The 12,304-nt window shown below is 31.4% G+C and overlaps 1 protein-coding gene across 1 annotated transcript in view; it reads right to left on the bottom strand.

Annotated features, from left to right (window-relative positions):
• LOC123711916 overlaps positions 1 to 11,944 on the bottom strand; it is a 236,161-nt gene extending 224,217 nt beyond the window's left edge. Inside the window, exon 1 of the mRNA XM_045664779.1 lies at positions 11,867 to 11,944. The gene's annotated coding sequence lies outside the window, so the exon portion shown is untranslated. The remainder of the gene's footprint in view (positions 1 to 11,866) is intronic.
• Positions 11,945 to 12,304: the final 360 nt, after the last annotated feature.

Genomic DNA, 12,304 nt, shown 5'->3' with positions numbered 1-12,304 from the left:
TATTCCTGTTAATACATACAGTATTCAATGCTTTGAGCAATATATTTTGAAATTTTAATTAAAAACAACTTTCCAATAACAACTAATTGGCGTGGTTTTTTATAAAGATCGTGTTTCAGTATATATGTTTTTTAAGACATGAGACTTATATTCATGACCTTAATTAAATTACATTTATAATATGTTTTATTTTTTGAACGTGTCCAGAATGAAAGTTAATTTATTTATCCTGGCTGGCTATAGGGGCTGACTCTTCTGTAGATTACTAAGCTAAATTACAAATTTCGTGACCGTTATTATTAAATTTCTCCTGAAATGATTTTATTTTCAAATATATTTGTTTTTCAAATTTACTTCCCCGTGCTTAGCTAACTTATAAAATTAGTTGTAATTACTCAAAAAATAAGACTACATACAATACAAATCATATTAATATGTCTTAATCATATAGCGCTAAAATTATGATGTCTAAATAAAAAATATATACATTATGTTTGCATTCCTTATAATTAATATATGCCAAGCGCTGTTAAGTGAAATTGACAGGCCATTACTCAAATTGATACAATAATTTAGAAAAATTTGTTGCGAATTTAAGGATCCCTTTCATTGTTCGTAAATGGTCTACCTACGTCTGTAGTACGATTTTATACAATATTATTTTCGTAATGCTATTTATGAGTATTAACGTTTATATTCTTTGTATATTAATTTATAACTTTGTGTCGTGTAGCTATTTAAAAATATTGTATTTGCTGTATTTTATCTCTTCTATTTCTTGTCTGAACTATTTTTTTACTATTGTTAATCGATAAGACTAATGTATAATTGTATTAATATATTTTCTCATTTAGGTGAATGTTGAAATGTTCTTAATGACAAATAAATATATTAAGCTGTAAGCGTATTACATGAGGTATGGCGCCAGCTAAGAAGTTTCTCATCTTGTGGTTTGCTTAAAACCTTTTCGGCGCTGGTACTCTGTAATTTATGACAGTGGTATAGACGTTTTGTTACCGTAAATAAGACTTGGCTTAAAGGTCTCGTTACCAGGCCATAAAATTATTAAAAAAAAAAAAAGACGTTTTGTTTGATGTAGTTATCTCAATATCCGTAGCACGTCGCACCTTGATATTGCGGTACATAAAGTCAATATTGAAATTGGGATTTCTACTGCTATTAGTAGTCATAGAATACTGGCACTAGATTGCATGTTTTCGAAAAACAAACAGTTGTGTATACAAATAGTGTGGAGATATATACGATTCTAACATTCACGGTTCGAGCAAATGACTTGTAAAAGATTTAATTAAAAAACTAAATATGTATCGCAATACAGCGAGGACATGCTGCCAGCGTTTAAGGCACACAGGGAACAAACTTTTTAAATTTGTTTTAATTTTGTTAAAAACACGTAAATACATTGAATAGATGCCAAATAGTGTATGCCCCCTTCTCCCATGAAAAACGAAATATTAACCATAAAAACGCTATTAAGATTTAAATATACAAAAACCATGAAAATCCAGTTACAAATAGCTGTATTTTATGCGCACTATTCACTTTCGTGACACCCAATTCTGACAGACATTATTACTAATTGAGCGTTTAATCTTAGTTAATCGTTTTAATGTTATACTAGCGGACCCTACAGACGTTGTCCTGTCATAACTATTAACAAAAAAAATATTTCAGAAATATTTTTTTTTTTGCACGTATATATATAGTTCTTACATCTTACATGTTATGTCAAACGCCATAAAGTTACAAAAAAAAAAGTTTTAATTGTAAAAGCGCCATGCTCTGAAAAAAGAACTTGCTATAGTAACATAGGGATTAATTAATACGGCGTATTTAGTATTTTCTTATTTCATTATGAGAACCTTCTCCTGACAATAACAAACACAACAACAGAAGAATTAGCAAAATCGGTCCAGCCGTTCAAGCATTATGCCGTAACTAAGGGAAATTGGGATTAATCTTTATATATGTATTACATATATATTAATGTATATATAGATGTCATAGAGATAATAAATAAATTAAGCTTAAATCTTAGTTTACGAAGTGAGAAGAAAGATATTCAGCCAGATTCCCTACCGTCTTTTATTAGGTTCCCTCCTTAATAATATAGAGCAATTTGCTCGGTATAAACGGGCAGTACAAATCTTCAGAACAATAGGGTAGATAGCTGATAAAACACACGCATCCTTATCTTTATCTTTAATATTAGTTATTGAGTACAGCCCTTACGGTATCTTGAAGATTTAGGTACATAGATGTTTCATTAATTTGGAGTGGTTTGCCTCCCATTGTTATATCCGTTCGCTTATCGCAAGTGCAGGCTATAAAGTATATAGGTAAATGTATAAGCTTGCTTTTGTTTACTTAATTTGGGAATAGTTATTAACCATAAATAAAGGAATATCCTCATTCATTTGTTTTTTTTATTCTAATTTTGTTAAGGTGAGACATTTATCGATCGTAATATCGATATTATGCCAAACACTAAGGATGTGAATTCTCAATTTTACTTAAATCTACTAGCTTCTCATGGTCTGTTACCCGCACATACAATATCCACTCACAACAAGACGTGCCTTGATCACGCTTTTATGAAAAGTACTTTTTCTTCCGCTTGTTATGTAGTTGAATCATCTGTAACTGATCATGACAGCGTAGTTCTCATAATAGAAGACCAGCAATCTCACAAACAAAATAAAGACTTCATCCATAGTAAAATTGATTATGTAGGCCTAGATAATGATATGAAAAACCTTTGCTTTGAACCGATCTATCGGGTTTCAGATGCAAATGTTGCTACTTCTTTTCTCATCTCGGAGATTAATGCTAAAATAAAATCTAATACTCAAAATCACACCGTACCTAATCGCAAGAGGCTAAAGAAGCCTTGGATGACTTGTGGTCTTCTAAGATGTGTACGAAATCGAGATAAACTTCATAAAAGATATAAAAAAGACCTGAACAATGAAATTAAGAAAATAACCTACAAAAGGTACAGAAATTTTTGCAACTGGCTCCTTAAGAAACTTAAAAGGGAATATGAGGCGAAAGAGATAAAAGCGGCGGCAAACACAAATAATAAAGCACTCTGGGACACTATTAGGAAATTAACGCATACATCAAAACTCTGCAGACCTGCTGAGCAACTTATTTCTCCTGATAACCCCTCTGAATCGGTCAATTTTTTTAATAAATTCTTTGTTTCTATTGGTAAAGATCTGGCTGAAAAGGCATATTCCTCTGGTAGGGGTTGTATATCCTCAATGGCCAATCCACTATCATCCTTAGTTTTGGATAGTACCGATGAAAATGAAGTTCGTAACTGTATTCTCAACTTAAAAAAAGATAAATGTACTGGACGGCATAATATTTCAGGTGCTATATTAAAACGGTATCATCAAATAATAGTCCCACCATTGACATTCATTGTAAATTTGATTTTTTCCACAGGCGTTTTTCCGGATCAGCTTAAGCTGGCTGATATTGTTCCGATTTTCAAGGGTGGTGACAGAGGATGTGTCAATAATTATAGACCAATATCTAAACTACCCACGATTGCAAAAGTAATTGAGAAACTTATAAACAAACGCCTTGTTAACTATCTTGAGACCAAGAATCTCATTTCTAGTTCGCAATTTGGTTTCCGTACAGGTAGTTCTACAAACGACGCCGTTCACGAACTTACTGATCACATTGTAGCCAAACTTGACCGAAAGCAAAAAGTTATAGCGATATTTTTGGACCTTGCTAAGGCATTTGACACAGTGTCTGCCCCACTTCTCTTAAACAAACTTGAATCTTTGGGTATCCGTGGTTCTCAATTGGGTCTTTTCCAAAGTTACCTTAAAAATAGATTTCAAAGGGTTAAGGTCGGTGACTTTGTAAGTAATGACTTGCCAATAACTTACGGTGTCCCCCAGGGAAGCGTACTTGGCCCAACGTTGTTTCTAACATTCATTAATGAGTTATGTAACCTCCAGTTGCCAAATGGTAAGATAATATCTTTTGCAGATGACACTGCCCTTGTCTTCTCTGGCAATAATTGGAATGAGGTGTATAATTCTGCTCAGTTTGGTTTTGGCCTTGTTAATGAATGGTTGAGAGGCAACGGCCTTACGCTTAATGTTGATAAAACAAAATTTATGCCCTTCTCTATTAAAAACGTTCCGTCTCACATTCATGATTATTTTTCTATCACAGCCCATACTAGCTCTTCAAATCAACTCTGCCATTGCAAAAGCATCTCCATTGCCTATAGTGTTAAGTATTTGGGTGTAGTTATCGATAGTAACTTGAGTTTTAATTCTCACGTGGATCTTCTCTCATGCAGAACTCGTAAACTCATTTACATCTTTAAAACTTTAAGACTTATAGCAGACAATAGAATTGTTAAAGTAATATATCAGGCTTTATGTCAGTCAATTTTAAGCTATTGTATCACTGTGTGGGGAGGTACTTTCAAAACCAATCTACTAAAACTTGAAAGAGCCCAACGAACAGTGTTAAAAGTAAGTCATTCCTTACCGTTTCTTTTTCCCACTAAAGAGCTTTATGCCCTAGCCGATGTGTTAACAATTCGTCAATTATTTATTCTCAACACAGTTTTAAAACAACATTATAAAACTAGTTACGACCCCGAATTAAATATAAACAAGCGGATTAAACATAAAGTTTGCTGTCGTATTACACGATGGACAACTTCTTTCTCGCAAAGATTCTTTGGTTTCCTAGGCTGTTACCTGTATAATAAATTAAATGAAAAAATTAACATTTACCCACTATCGAAATATGAATGTAAAAAAATGGTTACTAATTGGCTGAAGACGTTGAGTTATGATGAAACAGAAGATTTAATAACTGTTACTCTGTAACACACCCACTCGCCCACACATACACACACACGCACGCGCACACACACACACACACACGCGCGCACACACACAGACACAAACACACACCAAATTTATTTTTACGACTCCGTTTCCATTTTTTTTTTCCTTTAGCACTTGCTTATTTCTTCTATTGTATCATATGACAATGACCTGATTGTACGTGTTCCGGTCCGGTGGTGGAGAGGCTGGCTATCTGTCACTCAGGTCTCCTGTTACAGAGACCAGTCTCTCACATACACTTCCAAATGTTATCATCTTAGTTTAATCATAATAACCTGCTATGTATGTATATGTGAGAGAAGAAATAAAGATTATTATTATTATTATTTATGTCATGAATGTGGAGTCTGTAATTATTCTATTGCTCAACGTCCAAACAATCGCGTAAGTATAATTTATTTTGTTTTACTAACAAATTTAAAAATAGAAGGTCTTCCTGGTGTTATATTAATAAACGTATTGATACATATAATTGTTCGGATTTCCTGTAGCTAAGTTTCATAGTCGAACAGAATATGAAATTCTACCTGTATCACCTTTACGTCCGTCGTTCCACAACTGAGCGTTTTTTAAGGTTGTTCTATATGGAACCAGCTGCCTACTATAGTATTTCCGAACTAATTTAACATCCTTTCTTCCTTCTTTCTTCAGTCGGTCGGAAACGCACTTGCGAGACCCCTGGTAATGTTAGTGTCTATGGGTGGGGCGGTATCACTTAACAATAGATGAGCCCCACTTATTCCATTAAAGTTTATTTTAAAATATTAATACGTTATAAATTAAGAATTAAAAAAAATCCCTTTTTTTATTATTATCGTTCCTAAAACCGAGCCCTAACTACTCTTCATCTTTTCATTCAGTGTTCACGATTCATAATTATCTCGCATCTATAATCGAATTCCGTACCTGGTTCATGTTAATATATGAATAAAATGATACATTACGCATGACAGACACTTATAAAATTTGTCCAGGCACATCATAACAGTGTCGCCCAGTGTCTCTTTGAACGAGGGTTTATTTGCTTAGGGCAGGTGATGTAGGATGATTAATCGCTGTGTTTACAGGTCCTTTCGGTAAGGACATATCAATCACGCATACAGGTGTACCCAAGTTGATAACTTTATGGAGCCAGGAACGTGGTCTTATTGCTTTTATTTATGAGTTGTGTTAGATAAGTGTGTGTACCTTAACCCAAATATCTTCAAAATCAGGCTGTGCAGGTGGTATTTCTCGGTATAAAATTAATAACCGCCTAATACAGAAGTAGCCCAAATGAAACGTTAATTAATTACGTGTCTCAAGTTTAGTTATTTCCTATTTTTTACAGCAACTTAATATTATTACAATAGAAAATTAAACTAAAAACAAAACAAGAAAACATATAACCTAAACCTTTTTGTATCTATTTATAATTGTAAATATTATACATATATTTATATGTAAATAGGTGTGAATTCAGCCAGTGCATTATTTACCAATGGCGCTACAACCTTTTAGGTCTAGGTCTCAGATTTATGTATCTGTTCCGTAACATTTCTAATAGACAATTACGCGATCAACTTTCTGTGCCTGACACAAGGCGTCGACTTTTGGGTTCTAAGGCCTGCCCGGTTTCCTCACGATGTTTGAAGGTGAAGAAGATCCACGATGAAGAAAACATAGGCCCACATAGGTAGAATGTCTTATTATGCGCATATCGAACCTACAACCCCAGGGATGAGAGTCACACGTTGAAACTACTAGGCCAAAACTGCTTTGCGCTTGTAGAATGTTGGATTTTAGTTAATAAATAATACAAATGTTTACATAATACAATTACCAGTTAGTTTTTTTTTTAATTATTTTTCGCGCTGTTTTGTCAAAAACAATTCATCTAGATTGCGATGCAAAAAAAAATATTTTCACTAAAGCTTACGTAAGCCTATCTTAATTTACATAAACCTTTGGCAGTGAGATATTTATATCCAGCTATAATTCTCTTTGCAGCCATTTCTCACGTTTTAACGTCAATTAAATACATTTTCGCTATTGTTTATTTACGAAATATTTGCTTGTATAAAATTATTCAAAAGTGAGTTAACGGGTTATTTATGAATATCCGGTCTGTTGTGATGATTTTAATTATAATTCTGTTAAGCTGTGGTGATATCGCAGTATTTTAAACCGAACGAAGTATTGGTTACCAGTTTTACACATTCTTTACGCACAATGGACGAATTGACCACGTAAGTGAAATTGTATCCATACTTCTACTACTACTAAGCATTTATTATGGGAACTGGATAACTTTATGTGATTTCAAAGGACGTGTATTTTCGTAAGTAGGTACTTTGTTAAATATCTTCAATCTGGGGAACTCACCAAGTTTAAGCAACCTAGTTATATAGGGTTAACAAAAAAACTTATTTAACCTGGTTATACGGTATATAATAACTTTAAAAATAATAAAATAAGATAAAAAATATTAATTGTATGTTTCAAAATGTATTTTAGACTATAATCAATTAATATTAATATTTAAAAACATTAATGATAGCAAAATTATAAAAATCAATATTATAAATACACCCAAAACTGATTGGGTAAATAAAAATTTAGCCATTAACGTTTAAAATAGTTTATGGAATCAATATAAATCCTAACCAATAATTATAGAAATGTATCAAGGCGCACAAATATTTCATAAATTGCCTTCTAATTTCAATTCAAAAAACCCACACACACACACATATATATATAGAATATAATGCATATTCTGGTAATATTGAACTTTTACGATACACACACACCCATAAACACAAACAGAACATCAAAAAAGTTACTTCTAGCTTCTTTATTTATATCTGTGAACGAGTGTCTAAGAAATTATTACTATTCATTAGTCACACAATGCGTGTTGTAACACCGATGCATCCAGCACTATTGTAAAAAATAACTCTAAAATTTCTCACTAAGTGAATGTTATTCCTTGAGAAATAAACTATCTTTGTACCGAACCTAATGTTGCCAGTCCTTGTACTTAAAGATGGCATATTTTTGAAGTGAAACTTCTTTATGGGTGTTGTAAAAAATTTACCCTCTCATTTTTCGGTGACGTACATTATTCCATTACGCGTCACATTTTTCCGTCACACTCTATCTTTTTGTGGTCCCTACCACGGTTGATTCGAAGAGATTTGAAATATAGTAATAAAAAATATAGTAAATCTATTACAATTAATGAAATTCTGTAACAATCTTAGTTGTAATAAGGTAAAATGAAATAATTGTATTCATGTCTATGATAACAAACTTTAAACTTGCCTTTTGTTAAACTTTATCTAATTTAACTTTATTTAACCAATTTCTGTAGAGTTGCATATAGTAGATCGTGTGTACACAGGTACACGCTAATTTTTTTTTAAATTGTTTATGTAGGTTGATTCATGCATATAGAAATTAATAATTTATTTTTAGGCAATCATCTTTCTATGCCTGAATCACGCCGTTCCCTCGTAATTCTTTACAATACGAGGAAGTTAAATTTCGCACGCAGAAAGAGTAACTGGTGTCCTGATTCGATTGGACGTTCTGAGGTTTGAGAATTAAACGCAATCATTCGACAAAATATTGATGATTTTTTTAAAATTTTGATTTCCGTGAAGACCGTATTAAATAAAAATAATAAAAACAAGATTGTGTGTTATGTGTCATATATATTTATATACAATTATATTAGTTATTGCAGTAGTTTGATACATATTGAGTCTGTTTTATTTATAATTTTAAAGCTTGACGAGCTTCGAACCCAGTACCATTTAAATTATATACCAAGTATTTTATTAATTAAGCTGAAGGTAGAATATTAAAATGTGTTTACATAAACTGTTTAGTTTATGTTATTAGTAAATTACGCTCTAAATCCTTAATTCTACGGTTTTATTATAATTGTTTAAAAATATTTATATTAATTCGAAAATTCCATAGAATTCCATAACAATTATATATGATTTTAGTAGAAAATGCATACAATTCAGAATGGCAAAATGTTTAAAATAAGGAAGCGCGCTTAGTGGGAACAACTCTAATGAAAACTGCTTAAACAAAGCAACGTCTACGCATTTCGTAGCGACCATTTTCGTAGAACGCTGCTACGAAACTTTAATTAAATTTATTGTTATACAAATCAGATGTATATTGTTCGAAATTTATTTTTCGAACAATATAATGTTTCAAGTATTTTATTTTCATGCGTAAATTAATAACAATAAACAAATGTCTACTTTATGATAAGTTATATATTATATATATAAGTACTTAACTGTTAATGTAAAATCGGTGAGCGATTGTATTTTAGTGATTATAAAAAACCCCATAATATAGGATATATGGGTTTAGGGGAAAACTAGCAGGCAACTTAGAATAAAGTACTAGCCACTGGCCAAGGAGGCTAACATTCAGATAGTTCGTGGACACGGTGCGTTCATTTACTGAAACGCCCTAAGTCGTATTAATATAAAAGTATCTCTACTGTGGTTCTGCAAAGAGGTGGTCGGTGAAAATTAATCTATGATTTTAATTTATTTCAATCTATCTTTATGAAATTTTAAGTATGTTTTTATACATTAACCCAATCACAATAAGGTTATTATTAAAAAAGAGCTTTCAAATGTAGACAAATAATATTTAATAATTGATGTAAAATAACATTTTTACCGTGATCTACATGTACGTTGTCAAAAAAATATATAACTAAACATTTCAATTGGGAGAAATTCTGTAACTGCAAAGGTGAATTGAATTTATCTGTAAATGGTTGCAGGCAATTACCGTATTAATAAAAATTAATTGAAAAATATGATTCTAAGCTCAAAACTCGAAAACAGCTGGACCAATTTCAGTATTTATCACTCTAAGGAATTGGAGCGAGATATGCAGCGAAAAAATGCATAAATATAACAAAAAGGTGAAAAAAAATAGTTTTTAGTATTTAGGTTTTTATTCTAGAAAACCAAACAGTCCCTATGGGGTACCAAAGCAAAATTCTATATACGTTGGTATGTAGCTAGCTACTAGTAAAAGGGTAAAGTTCACGTGGTCAGCTGCTCGAAAATAAAAATAAATTTTCAACTCTATCTGCAAGTTAATGTATTTTTATAAATATTTTAGGCTTTGTCGTTTTATATGTATTTATAAACTAAAAGTCTAACTAAACTCTTTGTTGTGAGGCCATTACAATATCACTACTATTTTTTTTTGCTTGAAAAGGGGTTTATAGCACCTGACATTATGAAACTTATGCAGACGACAAGGATCAGCTTGTTTTATATATATATTAATATGTTTTACATTAACTGTTAAGTTAAATTTTACTCCAAAACAAAAAAGTATAATACGGCCGCAATGATTTTACGGCGTAATATTTTATTTATAAAGGACAAGGCTGTTATGAAAACCTTCGCCAGGTTCAAGTCAATATTAGCACAATTAATTTTAATTAAGTTCAGAATATTTCAAATTAGAAAAACATAAATGATATAGCAGTACATTATATTTCAAATTATTAAACATAAATTAAATCTATTATATCGTAGTTACAACTTATTAAAACATTTAAAGAAAATACAAGATTTATAATTAAGGAAGAATTAGTGTATTTAAGTTACTATTCTCTTAGTTGCTTGAGGAATTATTAAAGAAAAGCTTTACAGCTAAATGACTATAATTTTATTTCTCCTTGTTCTTTGAACGGATTAAAGCTATCCGTTCAAAAGTTTTTCTTAATGTGTAAAAGCTATTTAACAAAAGACAATACTATGTGCAACATTGGCATTTCTGTGTTGATAGCCATTTTATTTAGAAGTTATTATTAGTATTTGTAACATAATAAGAGTTGCTAACATACGAAACCAGGCGAGAGCACTTTAAGATTTTGTCATTGGAAAATTAATTGATAGACGTTTAAGACATTTAATAATCAAATGGATTACCCTAACTCTGTGACTAAATTAAAATTTAGTGTACACTAGACACTGCAGGCATCTCAACATCCCAACATCCATTTGTCCCCCTTGTCTAAACATTGCGTTTAGCCAAAACATACCGATGTCCAGGTTATGCATTTTGATAAACGAGCTTGGTCTAGATATCATTGTAAGTGTTGCTATATTTAAAATTTGAAATCAATTTTTCATTAGTGTTTATAATCTGTAAGAATGTTGTATTTTCCTTCGTGTTGGTATGTTTGTCTATGATTGATTGTCACATTTAATTATTTATTTATATTATGTACTGAGCGCTGGAAAGCTTTAGTATATATATATAAATTAATAAATCTTTTTTTATTATTAGATTTCTAACTAACGTATATTTCTAAGTAAACTAATTAAGAAATAATCTCAAAAACTTTTTACCGAGAACTGAATATTCATAACCTTACTAAATTATAAAGTATGAATACCATAATCGATCTAAATTCCTAGTTCAGTCGGAAAATAAATTAAAATAATGATCGCGATCGTAAATTAAAAACTTTTATCATTACAGATAAGAGGGAAAATCTTATATATGACATTTACATACCAGGAGTAATATTTATTAATTAACCAACATAGTAAAGCAAGAAAAATGACGGGCGTTAGATTTTACAAAACAAATCATAAATTATGACTAAGCCCTTGGATTTGTCGTTTTTCCAAAGATATAAGTTCACTAAAATATTCAGTCCCTACTCTATTAAATCAACATTCCCTTGTTACGGACCGTTAAATTATAGGTAAAGATAGAGAGACCATTAGTAAAATTAAAATATTAATTTTTAAAGAAATTACCAAATCGCATCATGAATAATTATCCTAACAACATCTTTACACACCGGAAATATAGGCAATAAACAAATTATAAATAACTAAATTCCAATCCATACCTAAAATGAATAATCACTTGGCTAGTAATTTTAGGGACCTTACCGTTCAACACTATCACTAGTTCACTACACTTCACAACACAACAGTCGTATTTCGCGACAAAGTCAGACAGACGTGTCCTCACCTACACGTTAAAATCCTTACTGAAGACCTATCATAGTAAACTCCGGTCGGCGCGCGCAATCGTTGAGAACGTAATTCTAATACATTTATCTTGCTAATTCCGCAAATTGAACTTAATAAACTTATTATTTAACCCGTAAGAGATCAATGTTTGTGTTATAAAAGAGGCATTTTTTTCTGTGTTTGGTTGATCATCTAATTACCAACCGGAGTTCGTATTTTCGAAGCGCGTGGATTATCTACGAGTTTACGAACACTTGTTTATCGTCGGGCAAAATATGGTTACGCATGACAGGAGGATGTTGTGATAGATGATCTTTCTTTTTAGGACTGGGCTTTAGATTTCTGTTTCTATTT

This window comes from Pieris brassicae, chromosome 7, assembly GCF_905147105.1.
Source record: "Pieris brassicae chromosome 7, ilPieBrab1.1, whole genome shotgun sequence".
NCBI classification, from domain to species: domain Eukaryota; kingdom Metazoa; phylum Arthropoda; class Insecta; order Lepidoptera; family Pieridae; genus Pieris; species Pieris brassicae.
The sequence above is the reverse complement of the archived record's forward strand: the minus strand, read 5'-3'. Positions and strand labels throughout refer to the sequence as shown.